This window comes from Zingiber officinale, chromosome 2B (genome assembly GCF_018446385.1).
Source record: "Zingiber officinale cultivar Zhangliang chromosome 2B, Zo_v1.1, whole genome shotgun sequence".
Taxonomy (NCBI): domain Eukaryota; kingdom Viridiplantae; phylum Streptophyta; class Magnoliopsida; order Zingiberales; family Zingiberaceae; genus Zingiber; species Zingiber officinale.
In genome coordinates, this window is record NC_055989.1 from 143,667,213 (window position 1) to 143,685,701 (window position 18,489).

An 18,489-nucleotide genomic window follows, 5' to 3' on the forward strand; every position below is an offset into this window, starting at 1 on the left:
CTGAAGTTGCTCCCCCTTCATCGATGCTGGCTTCTAAGATACTTTGCTCTTCATGGCTCGCCATCAGTGTTAGTCTGACATATTTTTCTATTTTTGACTCGGATGATGAGCTTTCGTCCCAAGTAGCCTTTAGATTCTTGCGCTTGTTTTGCTTGGGCATCTTGTCTTTTTCCTTTTTGAGTTCTAAGCAACCCTCTTTTATGTGTTTTTCCTTTTGACACTGGTAGCATTGAACCCTTCTTCTATTTCTTGGATTTTTCCTGTTCTGCATTTCTTTAAATTTGTTAGATCTAAAGAATTTTCTTACCACGTAAACTTCTTGATCTCCTTCTGAGTCTGACTCGAGTTCATCATTCTTGGTTGCATTTAGTGCCAGAATCTGGCTTAACTCTTTTGTTGTACCTGCAAATCTGGTTTCATGTCATTCTAAAGTAGAAAAAAATTCCTCTAGGGTACTTACCTATAGGTCCTTTGAGATGTAATAGGCGTCGATTATCGAGGTTCATTCTGGAGTCCTGGGAAAGACATTGAGTGCGTAGCGTACCGAGTCTCGGTTGGTTACCATTTCACCGAGATTTTCGAGTCCGGTGATTAGTTCTTTTACCTTCGCGTGTAGGTCGGCTACCTTCTCACCTCTTTCCAGACGGATATTCATTAGTTTGTTCCGAAGTATGTCTCGTCTTGTGAGCTTGGTTTCGGATGTACCTTTGTAGAGTTCCAAGAATTTTTCCCAGAGTTCTTTGGCCGACGTGTAGCTCCCGATTCGGTTGACTTCTTGAGGCGGCAGCACATTCAGCAGGTGATATTCCACTCTGTTATTTGCTACGAAATCATTTTGTTCTTTCTTCGTCCAAAGACTCTCCTCCTTCTCTCCATTTTAATTCATAGGAACTACAAAATCATACTTGATTATTAAACGAATCTCAAAGTCAGTTTTTAGAAATTCTTCCATTCGGCGTTTCTAGTGTGTGAATTCTCCCTCGAATTTTGGTGGAACGATGCTTGGTCCAGCCATTAGTTCTTTTGCTTTGGTCGGCGGTTAGTCCTTCTGAAGCGTCCTTGCTCTGATATCAATTATTGGTCCCTTGATGGTCGGCGAGAGGGGGGGTGAATTGTCCTGCAAAAATAAACTGAACCCTTTCTCAACTTATAGCTTAATTATGAACACTTGTATTAAAAAAATAAGAGACTAATTAAAAAAACAGATACACAAAAAGAATTACTTGGTTTGAAATCAGAAGATTGATAATCCAAGGAAAATGAAGCACACTTAAGAAGATCTCCTTCAGGCGGAGTAGCCTCTTATAACGTTAATAGCTCATGATCAAAGTAGAACAGGAAGAGAATGATTTACAAGTTGTTATCTGAACTACTGAAATCAAGACTATATTTATAGCTCTTTTTCGGGCGCCTGGATGGGTTCCGGGAGCCTAGAGTGGGATAGAATTCTATCCCCGATGCGTCGGTTAATGTCCACATCGATCATGATAAAATTTGGGTTCCGGGCACTCGGTGTTGGTTGCTACACCTGGATTTCGTTCTGTTCCCCTGTACAAAAATTTTGTACAAGCACAAAACTTTTCCTAGCTACTCATGTGCTCTACTGAAGTTAAACTTGGATTACAAACGATACTTAACATTATTAATCAAAGTTGCTCTTCAGAAGTTAAACTTGGATTGGAAACGATACTTAACATTTTTACTCCAAGTTCAACCCATGTGTTCTTCAGAAGTTAAACCATATTACAGAAGTTAATTAAAAATTTATTTCAAAGATTGGCTTCCAGGTTAAATATGGCGAGTCACTTAGCTTTCTTGGGTATGGGATCATCCACCACTTCCTAGACAAAGTCTTTCAAATAAATTGGATATTTTAACTTCTTACAGTAACCCTAGGTTTAACTACAGAGACCACAATAGAAACACAAGATCGAAACGCAAAATCAAAATACAAAATTGATAGCACAAAATCAAAATATAAAATCCCTTAGCCTCTTGTGTAGGTTTTTCAGAATCCATGCAAAGAAAACTAACTAATTAATTCGAAATGGAAACCATTAATTAGTTATACCTTTCTTTGTAGCTAAAGACCTCTTGATCTTCTATTGTATTTCTCTCCTCTTCTTGGACGTTGTGTGGGCAACGATCTACCAAGATGGAATCTGTTGGTGCGGGAAGCATCCGACGATCGAACTCGTGTTTTGATAACGGCAAAGAATTCAAAGTTAAGATGTTTTGTAGTCTAACAAGTCTACTCGAGGATTTCAGGAAAGTCCTAGCTGCGGTTAGGCAAAGGGAAAACCCTAGGGGGCGGTAACCCTAGGTCATAGGGGGTGGTAACCCTATGCGGAAAGTCTTGGCAGGTCGATGGCTTCAGGCAAAAGTCCTAGGGGTGGTAACCCTAGGTGAAAAGTCCTGGTGTCGCGAACCAGGTGAAAGACTGGACTAGCCGGGGAAGCGGATGTCCAGCAGAAAGTCCGGAAGCATCGAGTGCTGAGCAAAAGTCCAGTCGATCTGGAGGATCGACTGGCAACAGGTAAATCTCCTGAGTGGAGTAGGTGAGGACGCGTTCCCCGTAGAGGGAACAGTAGGCGTCGGGTCGACCTAGGGTTTCCGGTTGGAAACCTGAAGTCAGACTCGGACAGTCCGGAGACTGTCTATACTTCTTTTATAATGTTTATTGTGCTAACTTTGTGTTGCAGGATAGTGTTTGGGACTAACGCATCTTGCAGGAGCAAAGGAGCAACCTAAAGCCTCGGATGAACAGTGTCCGAGGCGCCTCCATGGAGCTTGGAGGCGCCTCGGGTGCAAAGGCTGAGCTGGCTGCGAAGCACCATTGAGGCGCCTTGGAGAAGGCAGAAGGCGCCTTGAGAGGGATATAAGGCGCCTTGAATGGATGAAATTCGACCATGTCAGTTTTGATCCACGCGGAAGATCAGGCAGCATGGAGGCACCTTGAACAGCCTTCAAGGCGCCTTGAACACCCTTTATAAGGGGGTTTCGACCAGCACTTCAAACCAACGAATTCCAAGTGATCTTTCATCAACGTGCTGCTCCAAAAGATGCTCCGAAGTGCTGCTACAAGTGCCCGACGAACCGAAGCTTCAGAATTAGCATTTCTTGTTGTCGGTATAATATTTATAGCTTTTATTTGTACTCATAATTGTAATCTTTTAACGAGCTTATAGTTGTTGCCCACCGGAAGCGATCAAGGATCGCGGGCCTTCGAGTAGGAGTCGATCAAGGCTCTGAACGAAGTAAAAATCCTCCTGTCTCTGTGTGCTTACTTTGTTTTATTCCGCTGCTTAATTACTCCGATAGTTCTTACGATTCCGATAATTGAACAAGATAGCCACGAGCGCTATTCACCCCCCTCTAGCGCTTCTCGATCCAACAATTGGTATCAGAGCGGGGTCGTCTTGAATCAGTGCAACCACTATTCGAGACAATTTTTTCGTGGTTTTGTTCGGAGTCGATTAGAATTTAGCCTCATAGCTATATTCTAATTTCTTTTTACGAATCGATTTTCTGCTCAAAGTTGGTCAATACCACTTGAGCCTGTTATTTTTTCCTTCCTCCCGCACTACTAATCCAAGACTTAGTCTTGGAATAGATCTTGTTGTTTCTATTTTTTTTTTTTAGATCTAAATGGCCCAACAAGAAGGATTTAGCACCATTCGTCCCCCATTATTTTCCGGAGAAGACTTCGGATATTGGAAGGGGCGAATGGAGATTTATCTAAAGATCCAGTTCGACACCTGGATGATCGTCAAAACAGGACTGCAACTACCAACTGGTACAGACGGTAAGCCTACATCATGTGAGAACTGGGAGCCCGCATTTATCAAAAAAGTGGAAGCCGACGCCAAAGCTACCTGCACCATCCAGTGCGGTCTGACCAAAGAAGAGCTCAACAGAGTCGGTCCATTATCCTCCGCAAAGGAACTATGGGAGAAACTGATCGAACTACATGAGGGCACCTCGGAAACCAAGGTAAGTAAGCGTGATCTGTTACTTAACAAATTATACAATTTGAAAATGCAGGAAGGCGAGACGGCAAGTTCTTTACACGCTCGAATTCAAGATATTCTGAACTCCCTTCATGGAATCGGGCAAAAGGTAGAAAACAGAGATATAATAAGGTATGCTCTTAACTCATTTCCTAGGAGCTCATTGTGGGCATCAATGGTAGATGCCTACAAAGTCTCTAAGGATTTGTCTTCCTTAAAATTAGACGAATTATTTAGTGAATTTGAACTCCATGAACAAACTAATGCACAGCCATCCGAGAAGGGCATTGCTTTGGTTGCAGGTACAAGTCGAACAAGGGAATCAAGAGTACGGCGAAAGATTGAATCGGAATCAGAAGACGAACCCGACTCAGAAGATTCAGAGGATGAACTGACCAGCGAACTAGTGAATCTCGTGAAGAAGCTCTACAAAAAGAAGAAGGGATTCAACAAGAAAGATCTAAAGAAGGCAGTTCAATCCAAGGAGGCTCAACAGAACTCAAAGGCAAAGTTCGAAGTCACTTGCTACGGGTGCAACCAGAAGGGGCATATAAAAGCCAACTGCCCCAATCAAAAGGAAGCCAAGAAGCAAAGAAGAAAGAAGGCCCTAAAGGCAACCTGGGACGAATCTTCTTCGGAGGACGAAGACGACGAACTCGACCAAACGAGTTTACTCGCATTGATGGCCCGGGACCAGATCATCGAATCCGAGAGCGAATCAGAAGCCGACTCCGAGCAAAGCCACGGATCCGCATCCGTTTCTGAAGGGCCAGACTCTGCTGTAAGTATTCCTAGGCTTAATAACTTAGTCAATTATTTACTTCGCAAATTAACCAAATCAAATTTGAAAATTAAGTCACTTCTAAAAGAAGTAACCATTCTTAAAGGAGTAACTAACTCAAAATCTTTACCTAATCAAGTTCAAACTGAAGATTCAACTCAAGTACAACAACTTGAGAAAGAAAATTCAAATATGAAAAATCAGTTAAAAGATTTAAAAATTACTTTAGAAAAATTCTCTCTGGGCTCCAAGAATTTGGATCTAATTCTTGGAACACAAAGAGCCGTCTACAATAGAACTGGGTTAGGATATAAAAGTAAAAAGAAATATAAATCTTATTTATCCTTAATAAACAAACAAAGTAGTAAATTAGTCCAAGCATGAGTCCCCAAGTCCAAATTGATCAATCAAATTGGACTTGGCCAATACTGGGTTCCGAAGGATCAAATATACTACCTCGACAGACCATATCGAGGCCGTGATCCAGGGAAAGCTAAAATGAAAATGATCTTAATTTAAAATTCGAAATTAAATTAAAAAATTCAAAATTAAAAATCAAATTCAAAATTAAAAATTAAAAATTAAATTACAAATTCAAAATTCAACAAGTCGAAATTATAAAAAAATAGATGGAGGATCCAAACTAGCTGGCACCTCCAACTGAACTACCCGACAGGGTAACTGAACCTAATTTACCCGGAATGGGTAAAACAAGAATAGATTACCTGGCAGGGTAATTAAGGTTAGATTAAAACGGGATAAGTTTAACTTGAACCACAGTACTGGTGAAGTTTTTGGATAATAGTACGTTAGGGAAGCTTGGGCATCGCATGTCTAGGAAGATATGGCTTCGACCTGGTGCATTTGGCCAAGTGGAACTGATCGAAGCTACCCTTAAATGGATCCTAACTAGTTAGACCAAATTTTAGCATTAAGTTCAATGGGTAGGACTATTTGGAAAACCTCGAAGGCATGGTTACTTTAATGAGCTCCTTGTGACTCACCATAGCCCAGAAGTTTATCCAAAGAATGCTTACTTGTTGAACCCAAAGCTAAACCTGAATCTAACACAAGACTAAACCAAACCCTTAAATTGAACCATAATTCATCTCACAAAAATTATAGGATTCCCTGATTGAGAATTTAGATCGGGTGAGATGACTAAGTAATTAAAACCAAACTGATAATTAATTTAAATTTTAAAAACTTAAATTTCAAAATTATTTTAAAAACTTAAATTTCAAAATTATTTTAAACTTAAATTTCAAAATTATTTTAAAACTTAAATTTCAAAATTATTTTTAAAACTTAAATTTCAAAATTATTTTAAACTTAAATTTCAAAATTATTTTAAAAACTTAAATTTCAAAATTATTTTAAAAACTTAAATTTCAAAACTATTTTAAACTTAAATTTCAAAATTATTTTAAACTTAAATTTCAAAATTATTTTTTTTTAAAAAAAAAAACTTAAATTTCAAAATTATTTTAAAACTTAAATTTCAAAATTATTTCAAAAACTTAAATTTCAAAATTATTTTAAAAACTTAAATTTCAAAATTATTTTAAAAACTTGAATTTCAAAAATAGTTTTAAAAAACTTAAATTTCAAAACTATTTTAAACTTAAATTTCAAAATTATTTTAAACTTAAATTTCAAAATTATTTTAAAACTTAAATTTCAAAATTATTTCAAAAACTTAAATTTCAAAATTATTTTAAACTTAAATTTCAAAATTATTTTAAAAACTTAAATTACAAAATTATTTTAAAAACTTAAATTTCAAAATTATTTTAAACTTAAATTTCAAAATTATTGTTTTTAAAAAAAAAACTTAAATTACAAAATTATTTTAAAAACTTAAATTTCAAAATTATTTTAAACTTAAATTTCAAAATTATTTTTTTTAAAAAAAAAAACTTAAATTACAAAATTATTTTAAAACTTAAATTACAAAATTATTTTAAACTTAAATTTCAAAATTATTTTTTTTTAAAAAAAAACTTAAATTACAAAATTATTTTAAAAACTTAAATTTCAAAATTATTTTAAACTTAAATTTCAAAATTATTTTAAACTTAAATTTCAAAATTATTTTAAACTTAAATTTCAAAATTATTTTAAACTTAAATTTCAAAATTATTTTAAACTTAACTTTAAAAATTTTAAAACTTGAATTTCAAAATTATTTTTAAATAAAAAAAAACTTAAATTTTAAAATTATTTTAAACTTAAATTTCAAAATTATTTTAAACTAAAACTTCAAAATTCAATGGACATAAGTGTTTATTAAATTATCTTAAATTCAATAAGATAGAAAATTTAAGGAATCTGCTTCAATCACGCTATCTTTAATCCATTAATAAGAAACCAATTCAACTACTTCATGTGTAGGAATTGGATCAATGGATGTTGGATAGTGGATGCTCCAGACATATGACTGGAGATAAGTTGAAGTTTACCAAACTCAAGTACAAGAGTCTAGGATCAGTTGCATTCGGCAACAACGGTAAACTTAAAGTAATCGGAAAAGGTAATATTGAACTTAGTTCCGATTTCATTATTCGAAATGTTTTATTGGTTGAAAGTTTTAACTTTAATTTACTAAGTATAAGTCAATTGTGTGACAGCGGATACCTAGTTAATTTCGATAAATCTGAATGTCTAGTTAAAAATATTGAAAATCCAGAAATTAAACTTAAGGGACTTAGGAAAAATAACATCTACACAATTGATTTATCAATATCCTCAAGAAAGTGTCTCCTGACACAACAAGAGGAAACCCAACTGTGGCACAGAAGGCTGGGTCACACACATCACAAAATGGTCTAGTTAGAGGGTTGCCCAAATTAAAATTTATTGAAAATTCAATCTGTGATGCATGTCAAAAAGGAAAACAAACCAAGTCAACCCACAAGTCAACTAACCTAGAAAGATCCAACACCATACTTAAGCTCCTTCACCTTGATCTATTTGATTCACATGGAGCCAAATCACTAAACAAGAACCAATATTGCTTAGTAATAATTGATGACTACTCTAGGTACACTTGGGTAAAATTTCTAAAAACAAAAGATGAAACCTATGAAATATTTAGTAATTTTTTCAACTTAACGGAAAATGAAAAAGATACTAAAATTAAAAGAATAAGAAGTGATCACGGAGGGGAATTTGAAAATCATAAGTTCACCCAATTTTGTAAAATAAATGGATACCAACATGAATTTTCATGTCCTAGAACCCCCCAACAAAATGGACTAGTGGAACGTAAAAATAGAACATTACAAGAAGCAGCTAGAACTATGTTAAATGAATATCACTTAAATCATCAATTTTGGGCTGAAGCGATAAATACTGCAAATTACATTCAAAACAGAATTTTAATTAATAAATTTCACAATAAAACAGCATATGAACTCTACTATAATAAAATTCCCAATCTAAACTATCTAAAGGTATTTGGGTGTAAAGTTCACATTTTAAATACTAAAGATTACTTAGGAAAATTTACACCCAAATCTAACCAAGGAATATTCTTAGGATACTCCTCTACCAGTAGAGCCTTTAGAGTATATAATCAAAATACCTTGAAAGTTGAAGAAACAACTAATGTAATATTTGATGAAGAAAACAACTTACCTAATATAAATACAAATATTGACACTAATCCAAGAGCTGTAGATGAAGATGAAATCCAACCTAATCTTAATGAGTCAGAAGAACCAGTTTCTGACTCACAGATAAGACCAACTAGAATTAGCACCTCTCACCCACCTGACCAAATTTTGGGTGACCCAAACCTAGGAGTCAGAACTAGATCGTCCTATAGAAACCTTAGTCAGATTGCTCTAATTTCTAAAATTGAACCTAAAACTATAGAAGAAGTCCTGCCTGATCCAGACTGGATCATTGTAATGCAGGAAGAATTAGCCCAATTTGAGAGAAACCAAGTCTGGGACCTTGTACCTAAGCCCATAGATAAATCAATAATAGATACTAAATGGGTTTTTAGGAACAAGTTGGATGATCACGGTAATATAGTAAGAAACAAGGCAAGGTTAGTAGCCAAAGGGTTTAGTCAAGTCGAAGGCTTAGACTATGATGAAACCTATGCTCCAGTAGCTAGACTTGAGTCCATTAGGATGTTATTAGCCTATGCAGCCAATAAAGGATTCAAATTGTACCAAATGGACGTTAAGTCAGCCTTTTTAAATGGTTTTATCAAAGAAGAAGTCTACGTAAGCCAACCTCCAGGTTTTGAAGACATAGACTACCCCAATCACGTATTTAAATTAAAAAAGGCACTATATGGACTAAAACAAGCCCCTAGAGCATGGTATGAAAGATTATCTAATTACTTAATATCCAAAGAATTTAACCAAGGACAAATCGATCCTACTTTGTTCGTGAAAATTATAGGAAAAGACATCTTTATAGCCCAAATCTATGTTGATGACATAATCTTTGGTTCAACTAATTCAAAATTTTTAAAAGAATTTGTTAAATTAATGGAAAGTGAATTTGAAATGAGCATGGTCGGAGAACTCAACTTTTTCTTAGGCTTACAAATAAAACAAACCAAAGATGGAATCTACATTTATCAAACTAAATATGCTAAGGAGTTAATCAAAAAATTCAGCATGGAAAATTCAAAAATTATAAATACTCCAATGGCAACCAACATAAACATTGACTCTGACCCTGAAGGAAAACCTGTAGACCCAAAATACTATAGAAGTGCCATAGGTAGTTTACTTTATCTAACTGCAAGTCGACCTGACATACTGTTTGCAGTAGGTATGTGTGCAAGATACCAATCATGTGCAAAAGAGTCACACCTAACATATGTTAAAAGAATACTTAGATATATTAAAGGAACTCTACATGTAGGACTTTGGTATCCAAGAACTTGCACCTTTGACCTTTATGGATATTCTGATTCAGACTATGCTGGGTGCAAGTTAGATAGGAAAAGTACAAGTGGTAGTTATCAAATTCTAGGTCAGTGCCTAGTAAGTTGGTCAAGCAGAAAGCAACATTGTGTTGCTTTATCCACTACAGAAGCTGAATACATAGCTCTAGGAGAATGTGCATCTCAATTGTTATGGATGATGCATACACTAAAAGACTATCAACTAGACTATAAAAATACTAAAATCTTTATTGATAATATCAGCTCGATTAATCTGACCAAAAATCCTATTCACCATTCTAGAACCAAACATATAGAGGTAAAACACCACTTTGTAAGGGATCATGTAGCTAAAGGTGAAATTGCACTCAACCATGTTGAGTCCAAATCAAACCTAGCTGACATCTTTATAAAACCCTTACCTGAACTTGAGTTCAGTGGACTTAGCAAATAGGAATGTGTTGGGTAGAATAGATGTCTTACCATTATTTCTATTATTTTTTCAAATTCTAGAAAAAACAGTTTTCAAAACTCCAATTTTTTCCTAGATTTTAAAATTCTGGAATTAACCTAGGTTTTCCCCCTAGATATCATGTTCCCCTAGAATTAAGCCAGAGCATCTCACAAGCACCTAAGTTTACCTTGATTATGATTAACAAACATAGAATGACGTGAGATGCATAGGGTATAGCCTGGACTCAAGAATGCTTATATCTGTGCATCAATATGAGTTTGGGCGTTAAATATGCAATAAACATTAATCAAGTTAAGTTCTCCAGCTCTAGTCAAGTCTATCTAGACCAAAATAACTTAATTTGACTAACCTAGTAAAAGCTATTGTCCTATAGACAATCAGCAAGTAACTAAAGGTTAGACAGTTGGCAAAAGATACTCGATTTTTTTTGTTAAGAATATTTTGTTCTCTATGGCTCTGATACCTAATATATCAATCTAGTGAACATGACTTGTGCTTGGACTTAAGGACCAACTGAACTTAAATGAATAATCTTGTCCTAAAAACTTAAAATTTTAATCCAATTAACCTTAACTTTCAAACCCTGTTGAACATTGCTAACCTTAATCATGTATAATTCATTCAAACACATATTATTGCCCATTTTTGAGTTATGGCAAAGGGGGAGAGTAGCAAAAATGTGAACATAAATTCAAGTTAAAATTAAAAAATTAGGGAGGCAAAAGTTAAGGGGGAGCATATAGGGCAAACTTGCTTTAGTTACCTTGTTCATCTATACTTAGCAGATTTGCCTGTGCTAAAAATGTCTATCTATTCGTTTATTTACTTAACTTTGAATTTGAGTTGCCATAATCAAAAAGGGGGAGATTGTTGGTGCGGGAAGCATCCGACGATCGAACTCGTGTTTTGATAACGGCAAAGAATTCAAAGTTAAGATGTTTTGTAGTCTAACAAGTCTACTCGAGGATTTCAGGAAAGTCCTAGCTGCGGTTAGGCAAAGGGAAAACCCTAGGGGGCGGTAACCCTAGGTCATAGGGGGTGGTAACCCTATGCGGAAAGTCTTGGCAGGTCGATGGCTTCAGGCAAAAGTCCTATTGAAGCAATCTAGGTGCCCTAGGTTTTGATGTTTGGGCAAAGGTTTAAGTTAGGTTTATTGTTGTATTTGATATGCATTGTGAGTGTGCAGGATACAGGTACAACAAGGAAAGTCCAAGTGTGATCTTGGCAAAGGAGGAAAGTCCAAGAATGAGTCTTGGCGGTGTAAGTTCAAGCATGTAGTCTTGGCAACGTAAGTCCAAGTGTGACTTGACAATGGTTGAAATCCCGGAGGTGAGGAGTCTCTTGGCAAAGGAAGACCTGACAATATGGACAAGGCCGAAGGAACCTCCAGAAGGCAAGATGTGAAGATGGGGAGACATCCGAGGGATGTGAGGTTGGTGGAGTAGGCTAGAAGGCTAGGTCTAGGTTGGTCGGGTGAGAACGAGTGCTGAGTGAATGTACTCGAGACAAAATCCTAAAATTAGAGTTTACTGTAGCGGTACCGCAGCAGTACTGTAGAGTTACTGTAGCAACACTGTAGCGTTACTGTAGCAGTACTGTAGCAGTCGACTGATGCACTGTAGCAGAGAGCCGTTGAGATAGTCGTTGGCACCAGTCGACTGGTGCATTGACCAGTCGACTGGTAACGGGCAAATCAGGTTCTGATTTGTTCCAAGCTCTATAAGAAGGAGCTTGGTATGGCCGGCCAAGGTGACGAAATTAGACTTGGTTAAAGCCTAATTAGTAGTCACTAAAGTGCTCAAGGATCTCTTGTGTCCAAGTGTTCTTGGTTGAAGTTGTGGTGAGGTTTCTCCACCCACAAGGAGCGGTTTGAGCTAGCCGGAGTTTCCGGGGACTAATCCACCGACGGATTGAGGGATCGTCCACCTTACGGACAGCCGTGGAGTAGGAGCATCATCTCCGAACCACGTTACATCGACGTGCATTGGTTTGCTTGTTCTTTTCTTTATCTTTAGCTTTCGTATTCGTAATTTGTATTGTATTATTCCGCTTGCGCACTAACGAATACGTAGGAAGCCATCGATTTGGGTGAGACGCTATTCATGTTGGGGTTGCAAGGTTGCAAACATAGTCCCATATTGAAAACACATGGAAAAGATCATGGGTTTATAAGAAAAAGATATCTCCATTGGCATGAGGCCTTTTGGGTAGAGCCCAAGAGCAAAACCATGAGGGCTTAGGCTCAAAGTGGACAATATCATGTCATTGTGGAGATATTTAAATTCTTTTCGATCCTACAATTCACCCCCCTCTAGCGGCCACCGATCCTCCAACAAGTCCTAGGGGGTGGTAACCCTAGGTGAAAAGTCCTGGTGTCACGAACCAGGTGAAAGACTGGACTAGCCGGGGAAGCGGATGTCCAGCAGAAAGTCCGGAAGCATCGAGTGCTGAGCAAAAGTCCAGTCGATCTGGAGGATCGACTGGCAACAGGTAAATCTCCTGAGTGGAGTAGGTGAGGACGCGTTCCCCGTAGAGGGAACAGTAGGCGTCGGGTCGACCTAGGGTTTCCGGTTGGAAACCTGAAGTCAGACTCGGACAGTCCGGAGACTGTCTATACTTCTTTTATAATGTTTATTGTGCTAACTTTGTGTTGCAGGATAGTGTTTGGGACTAACGCATCTTGCAGGAGCAAAGGAGCAACCTAAAGCCTCGGATGAACAGTGTTCGAGGCGCCTCCATGGAGCTTGGAGGCGCCTCGGGTGCAAAGGCTCAGCTGGCTGCGAAGCACCATTGGAGGCGCCTTGGAGAAGGCAGAAGGCGCCTTGGAAGGCGCCTTGAGAGGGATATAAGGCGCCTTGAATGGATGAAATTCGACCAGGTCAGTTTTGATCCACGCGGAAGATCAGGCAGTATGGAGGCGCCTTGAACACCCTTTATAAGGGGATTTCGACCAGCACTTCAAACCAACGAATTCCAAGTGATCTTTCATCAACGTGCTGCTCCAAAAGACGCTCCAAAGTGCTGCTACAAGTGCCCGACGAACCGAAGCTTCAGAATTAGCATTTCTTGTTGTCGGTATAATATTTATAGCTTTTATTTGTACTCATAATTGTAATCTTTTAACGAGCTTATAGTTGTTGCCCACCGGAAGCGATCAAGGATCGCGGGCCTTTGAGTAGGAGTCGATCAAGGCTCCGAACGAAGTAAAAATCCTCCTGTCTCTGTGTGCTTACTTTGTTTTATTCCGCTGCTTAATTACTCCGATAGTTCTTACGATTCCGATAATCGAACAAGATAGCCACGAGCGCTATTCACCTCCCCTCTAGCGCTTCTCGATCCAACAGAATCCACCCGAACCACTTCTCCTCCTCCAAGACTCTCGAGCCACCAAGGGATGCCAAAATAGGAAACTTTCTTCCTCTTCTTCTCCTCCAAGCAACCGACCACCAAGTGCTTCTCCTCTTCTTCTTCTTCCTCTCCAAGCAACCGACCACAAGGACTTTTCAATCCTTGATACCACCGGCCCTTAGGAAGCAAAAGAGGAGATAAGTGGGGCGCCGACCTAAGAGAAAGGGAGAAGGGAAGGGGTCGACCACACCAAGGAAAAGAGAGAAGGCTTAAGGTTATGTGTTTTATGAGACACCCTCTCCTTCTCTTTTATAATCCTTGGTCATGACAAAAAAAGAAAGTTTTAAACATAATTAAAACTTCCTTATTTATGGTCTCCCCTTAAAAAAGAAAATTTTAACAATAATTAAAATCTCTCTTTTCTAAATTTCCTATTGTACATGGCAATAAAGGAAAGTTTTTAAAATTAATCTCTCTTTTTTAAACATGGTAGATGACTAAAAAAAGGAAAAATTAAATTTAAAACTTCTCTTTTAAATCATGGTTAGAAAAAAGAAAAGTTTTATCAAAATTAAAATATCTCTTTTAAGTATTATAGATAACTACAAATAAGGAAAGATTTTAACAAAATTAAAATCTTTCTTTAATCCTTTGTAGATAGCTATAAAAGAAAAGATTTTAAAATTTTAAAACTCTCTTTTAAAACTATATGAATGGCTATAAAAGGAAAGTTTTAACAAAATTAAAATATTTCTTTTAACCATTGTAGATAACTACAAAAAAAAATTAACAAAATAAAATCTCTCTTTTAACTATTGTAGATTACTACAAATAAGGAAAGATTTTAACAAAATTTTATTTTAAAAACAAAACTTCTTTTTCCTTTTCTAGTGGTCGGCCCTTAGCTTGGGCACCAAGCTTGGCCGGCCACCTCTTGGCTTCCAAGCCCATGCTTGGCCGGCCCCCTTGCACCAAGCAAGGATGTGGCCGACCCATTACTTGGGTAAGAAGTGGACTTTATGGATACAAGGATTTATAGAGGCTACAACAGGGACCGAGAGGAAAAATTAGTTTTGATCTCCAGATGAGCTTGAGCTTCCTATGTTCGTCCTGAATACTCAACTCAAGTTCATCAATAATAACTCATACCACTAAAGAGTTATTATTGAACTACCGCACTAATCTCAAATTACATTATGAGCTCCTTCTTACCATGAGTGCATTAATCTCCCTGTGTTTAAGATATCGAATGTTCATTGATTAAATGAGTTACTAACAACTCACTTAATTAATATCTAGCTCCAAGAGTAGTACCAGTACTCAACTTCATTGTTATGTCAGACTAAGTCCACCTGCAGGGTTTACATGACAATCCTTATGAGCACCTCAAGGGGGCATCATCAACCTAGATTACTAGGACACAGTTTCCTTCTATAATCAACAACACACCATATAAATAATACTATTTCCCAACTTATCGGGCCTATTGATTTAACAAACTAAATCTCATCCATTGATAAATTAAAGAAATACATACTAAGTATATGTGCTTGTTATTATATCGGGATTAAGAGTATGCACATCCATAATAACAGAGGTTTTGTTCTTTTATGTAGTCAGTATAAAAAGAAACTACCTCAAATGGTCCTGCTCAACATACACATAGTGTACTAATGTAATTTTATAGTCAAGATAAACTAGTACCAAATTACACTACAACCACTCCAATGGTTTGTCCTATTCCATCTTGGTTGTGAGCTACTATTTATAATTTATAAGGAACTGATAACATGATCTTCTGTGTGGCACCACACACCATGTTATCTACAATATAAATTAAATGGACAACTACATTTAATATAAATGCTGACATTTGACCAATGTGATTCTTTTGTTCATAAAAAAAGCTAGGCTTTTAGTATACATCCCAATACTCGGAAGGATCCAGGCTCCCGGAAGGGTTCCGAATCCTCTGCTCGGGTTCTGCTTGCCTCGGTTCGGGTCTTCCGCTCCGGCTCCGCTCGCTTGGGTGATTCCGACCATCTAGAATAGGGCTCACCTGAATCCAACTTCCGACCTTCTTGAGCAGTCTTCCGCTCCGACTTCTCGTCCCTCGGAAACGCTGCACGCTTCCTTCTCGTCCGCCAGCGTACTCTTCCGCTGCACCTCATCCCTTGGACGCACCGAGCCCGCCGGTTCTCTCCCGTGCCATCCTTCTCGCTAACTGTATCTTTCGCTCGACTTCTTGTGCTCCTAAGTTCCTGCACACTTAGACATAAGGAATCAAATAACAACATGACTTAACTTAACTCGGTTGATCACATCAAAACCTCCACGAGATACTTACATCTATGAGTGTGATCTAGGCAAAGACCAAAATATTTTTGCAACACTAGATAAATGAAAATTTTTTAGAAAACATAAGTAAATCATTTTCCTAGAATTTGAAAATTACTTGAATAAATATCCTTCCCTTAACCTAAAATCTTAATTTTCAAGCAAAAAAACTTACTTATAATTATTTTACGGAGTTTGCAAATGTAATACATTTTGAAGGAATTAATTACTAAGTTGAAATTATTCTTTGTATTCATTGGTATTATTAAATAAATTATTTAATTATGAAGTTTAATTAAGTATGATTATTTAACTGGTATTATAGTTAAAAGTCATTTTGAATTAATCAATCATTAATTAAATTTTGATTAATTATTAACTAAGTTTTAAATTTAAGTTAATTAAATTTTAATTGATTTGTTTAATTAAGATTTTAGTTTTAATTTAGTTAATTTAATTAATTTAAATAAACTTTAGGTTTATATTTATTTAAGTAATGTAAGTTGAATTAGTTTTATAACATCTTACTAGATTTAATTAATATTTTGGTATAAGTTTTAGTAAAATTTTGAGTTTAAGTTTAAATTTTAATTTTAATTTAATTTAACTTACTTTAATTTATTTATTTTTATTTTTATTTATTTTAATTTAATTTTAATTTATTTTTATTTGATTTAATTTAATTTGATATAATTTAATTTAATTTAATTTTTTTATTCATCTCAACCGATTTATATTTTCAATCAGGAGAATCATATAATTTTGTGAGATGAGTTATATTAAATTTCAGAGTTTGATTTAACTTGTGTTAAATTCAAGTTTAGTTTTAGGTTTAACAAACAGACATATTTTAAATAAACTTCTAAGTTGTGGTGAGTCACTTGGATATCATTAGAGTAACCAGGCCTTCAAAAATTTTCAAATAGTCCTATACACTGAACTTAATACTAAACTTTAGTTAACCAGTTAGGATTAGTAAGGGTAGCTTCAGTTAGTTCCACTAAGCAAAATGTACCAGGTCGAAGTCATATCTTCCTAGACAGGCATAAACAGAGCTTCCCTAACCTACTATCATCCAAAACTTTTCCAGTATCGTTTATCAAGTTAAAATTTTATCTCTATTTATCCTAGTCCTAATTACCCAGACGGGTAAATTATTGTTTTGGAGGTGTCAACTAATTCAGAGTCTTCCCTTGAATTTTGAGTTTAGGTTTTAGCTTTGTGTCAATTTGCTTTAATTTAGGTTTAGTTTTTGATTTATTTGATTTGATTTTATTCTTTATGTTTGAATTTAATTTTGAAGGTTTAATTTTTGAAATTAAGAGTGAGTTATTTGGTTTATTTTGATTTAAGTAGTGATTTTTTTTTTACATAATATTGATTAAGTCCTAATTGCGTGATTAGACACGCTTTCGAAACTCAAGCTTTAGTTAATTTTTTATTTTGAATTAAAGTTAAAAATGATTTAAATGTAGAGTTAGACTTGTATCAAAGTTCGGATTTATTGTACACAACTCTTTGGGATCCAAGTATCATATTTAAATACTTGGATTCTAAGGTAAACTTTTCCAACTGTTCTTTTAACTTTTTAACTTGACTTTTCAAGACAGAATTTTTTTCTCAAGATTTGTAGCTTGAGTTGAATTTCTATCTTAAACTTGGTCAGTTAAGGAGATTAAGCTTAGTTATTCCTTAAAGATGTTATTTTCCTTAAAGAGGAGTTTAGCGCGTTCCTAAGTTGTTGTTAATTTTTTATTTAAGCAGGAAATAATTTTTTTAAAAAATATGGTATAATTAAATATTACCCCAGTTGGTTCGTCCGAACTAGATGTGGATCCGTTGCTTGACTCATATTCGGACTCTTCTTCTTGATTTGATTCGCCTATGGTTGAGCGCGATGTAGCTAGTTTGTTTTGGTTTGTCAGCTTTCGATCTGTCTCTGAGGAAGACTCGTCCTAATTCACCTTTTCTCCTTCCTGCATTTTGATGTTAAGTAATTTATTCAAAGGTGAATACCTTTCTGTTACCTTTGCCTCGTTTGTTCCTTCATGTAACTCGATGAGTTTATTCCAAAGTTCCTTTGCATTTTTGTACGAACCAATGCAATTCAGTTCTTCTTTCGTGAGTTTGTTTAATGCTTTTGAGTCGATATGGGCTTTCTTCTTATCTTGTAGACTCTATCTTTTTAGATCGAGTGGTACTTTGGTTGCTTCATCTATAGGCACGTGATACCCTTGTCGGATGGTGAACCACTGCTCAATGAAGCTAAATCCCTCAAGTTGGGTCATTGATGACTGAAACGTCGCGCGTCTCCTTCTCGTTCGTCCATGTACTCTTCCGCAGCACCTCGTACCTCAGACGCACCGAGCCCGTCGGCTCTCTCCCATGTCATCCTTATCGCTAGCTGCGTCTTTTGCTTGACCCCCCTATGCTCCTAAGCTCGTGCACACTTAGACACAAGGTTAAAATACCACAGGACCTAACTTAACTTGTTGATTACATCAAAACAACTTTGGAGTTCCAACAAGTACAACTCCGGTTGACTAAAAAATAATGCAAAAGTCATACTTACTTAACAGTGATCCAGACACTAGATTCTTCCGAACCTTTGAAATATACAACATAT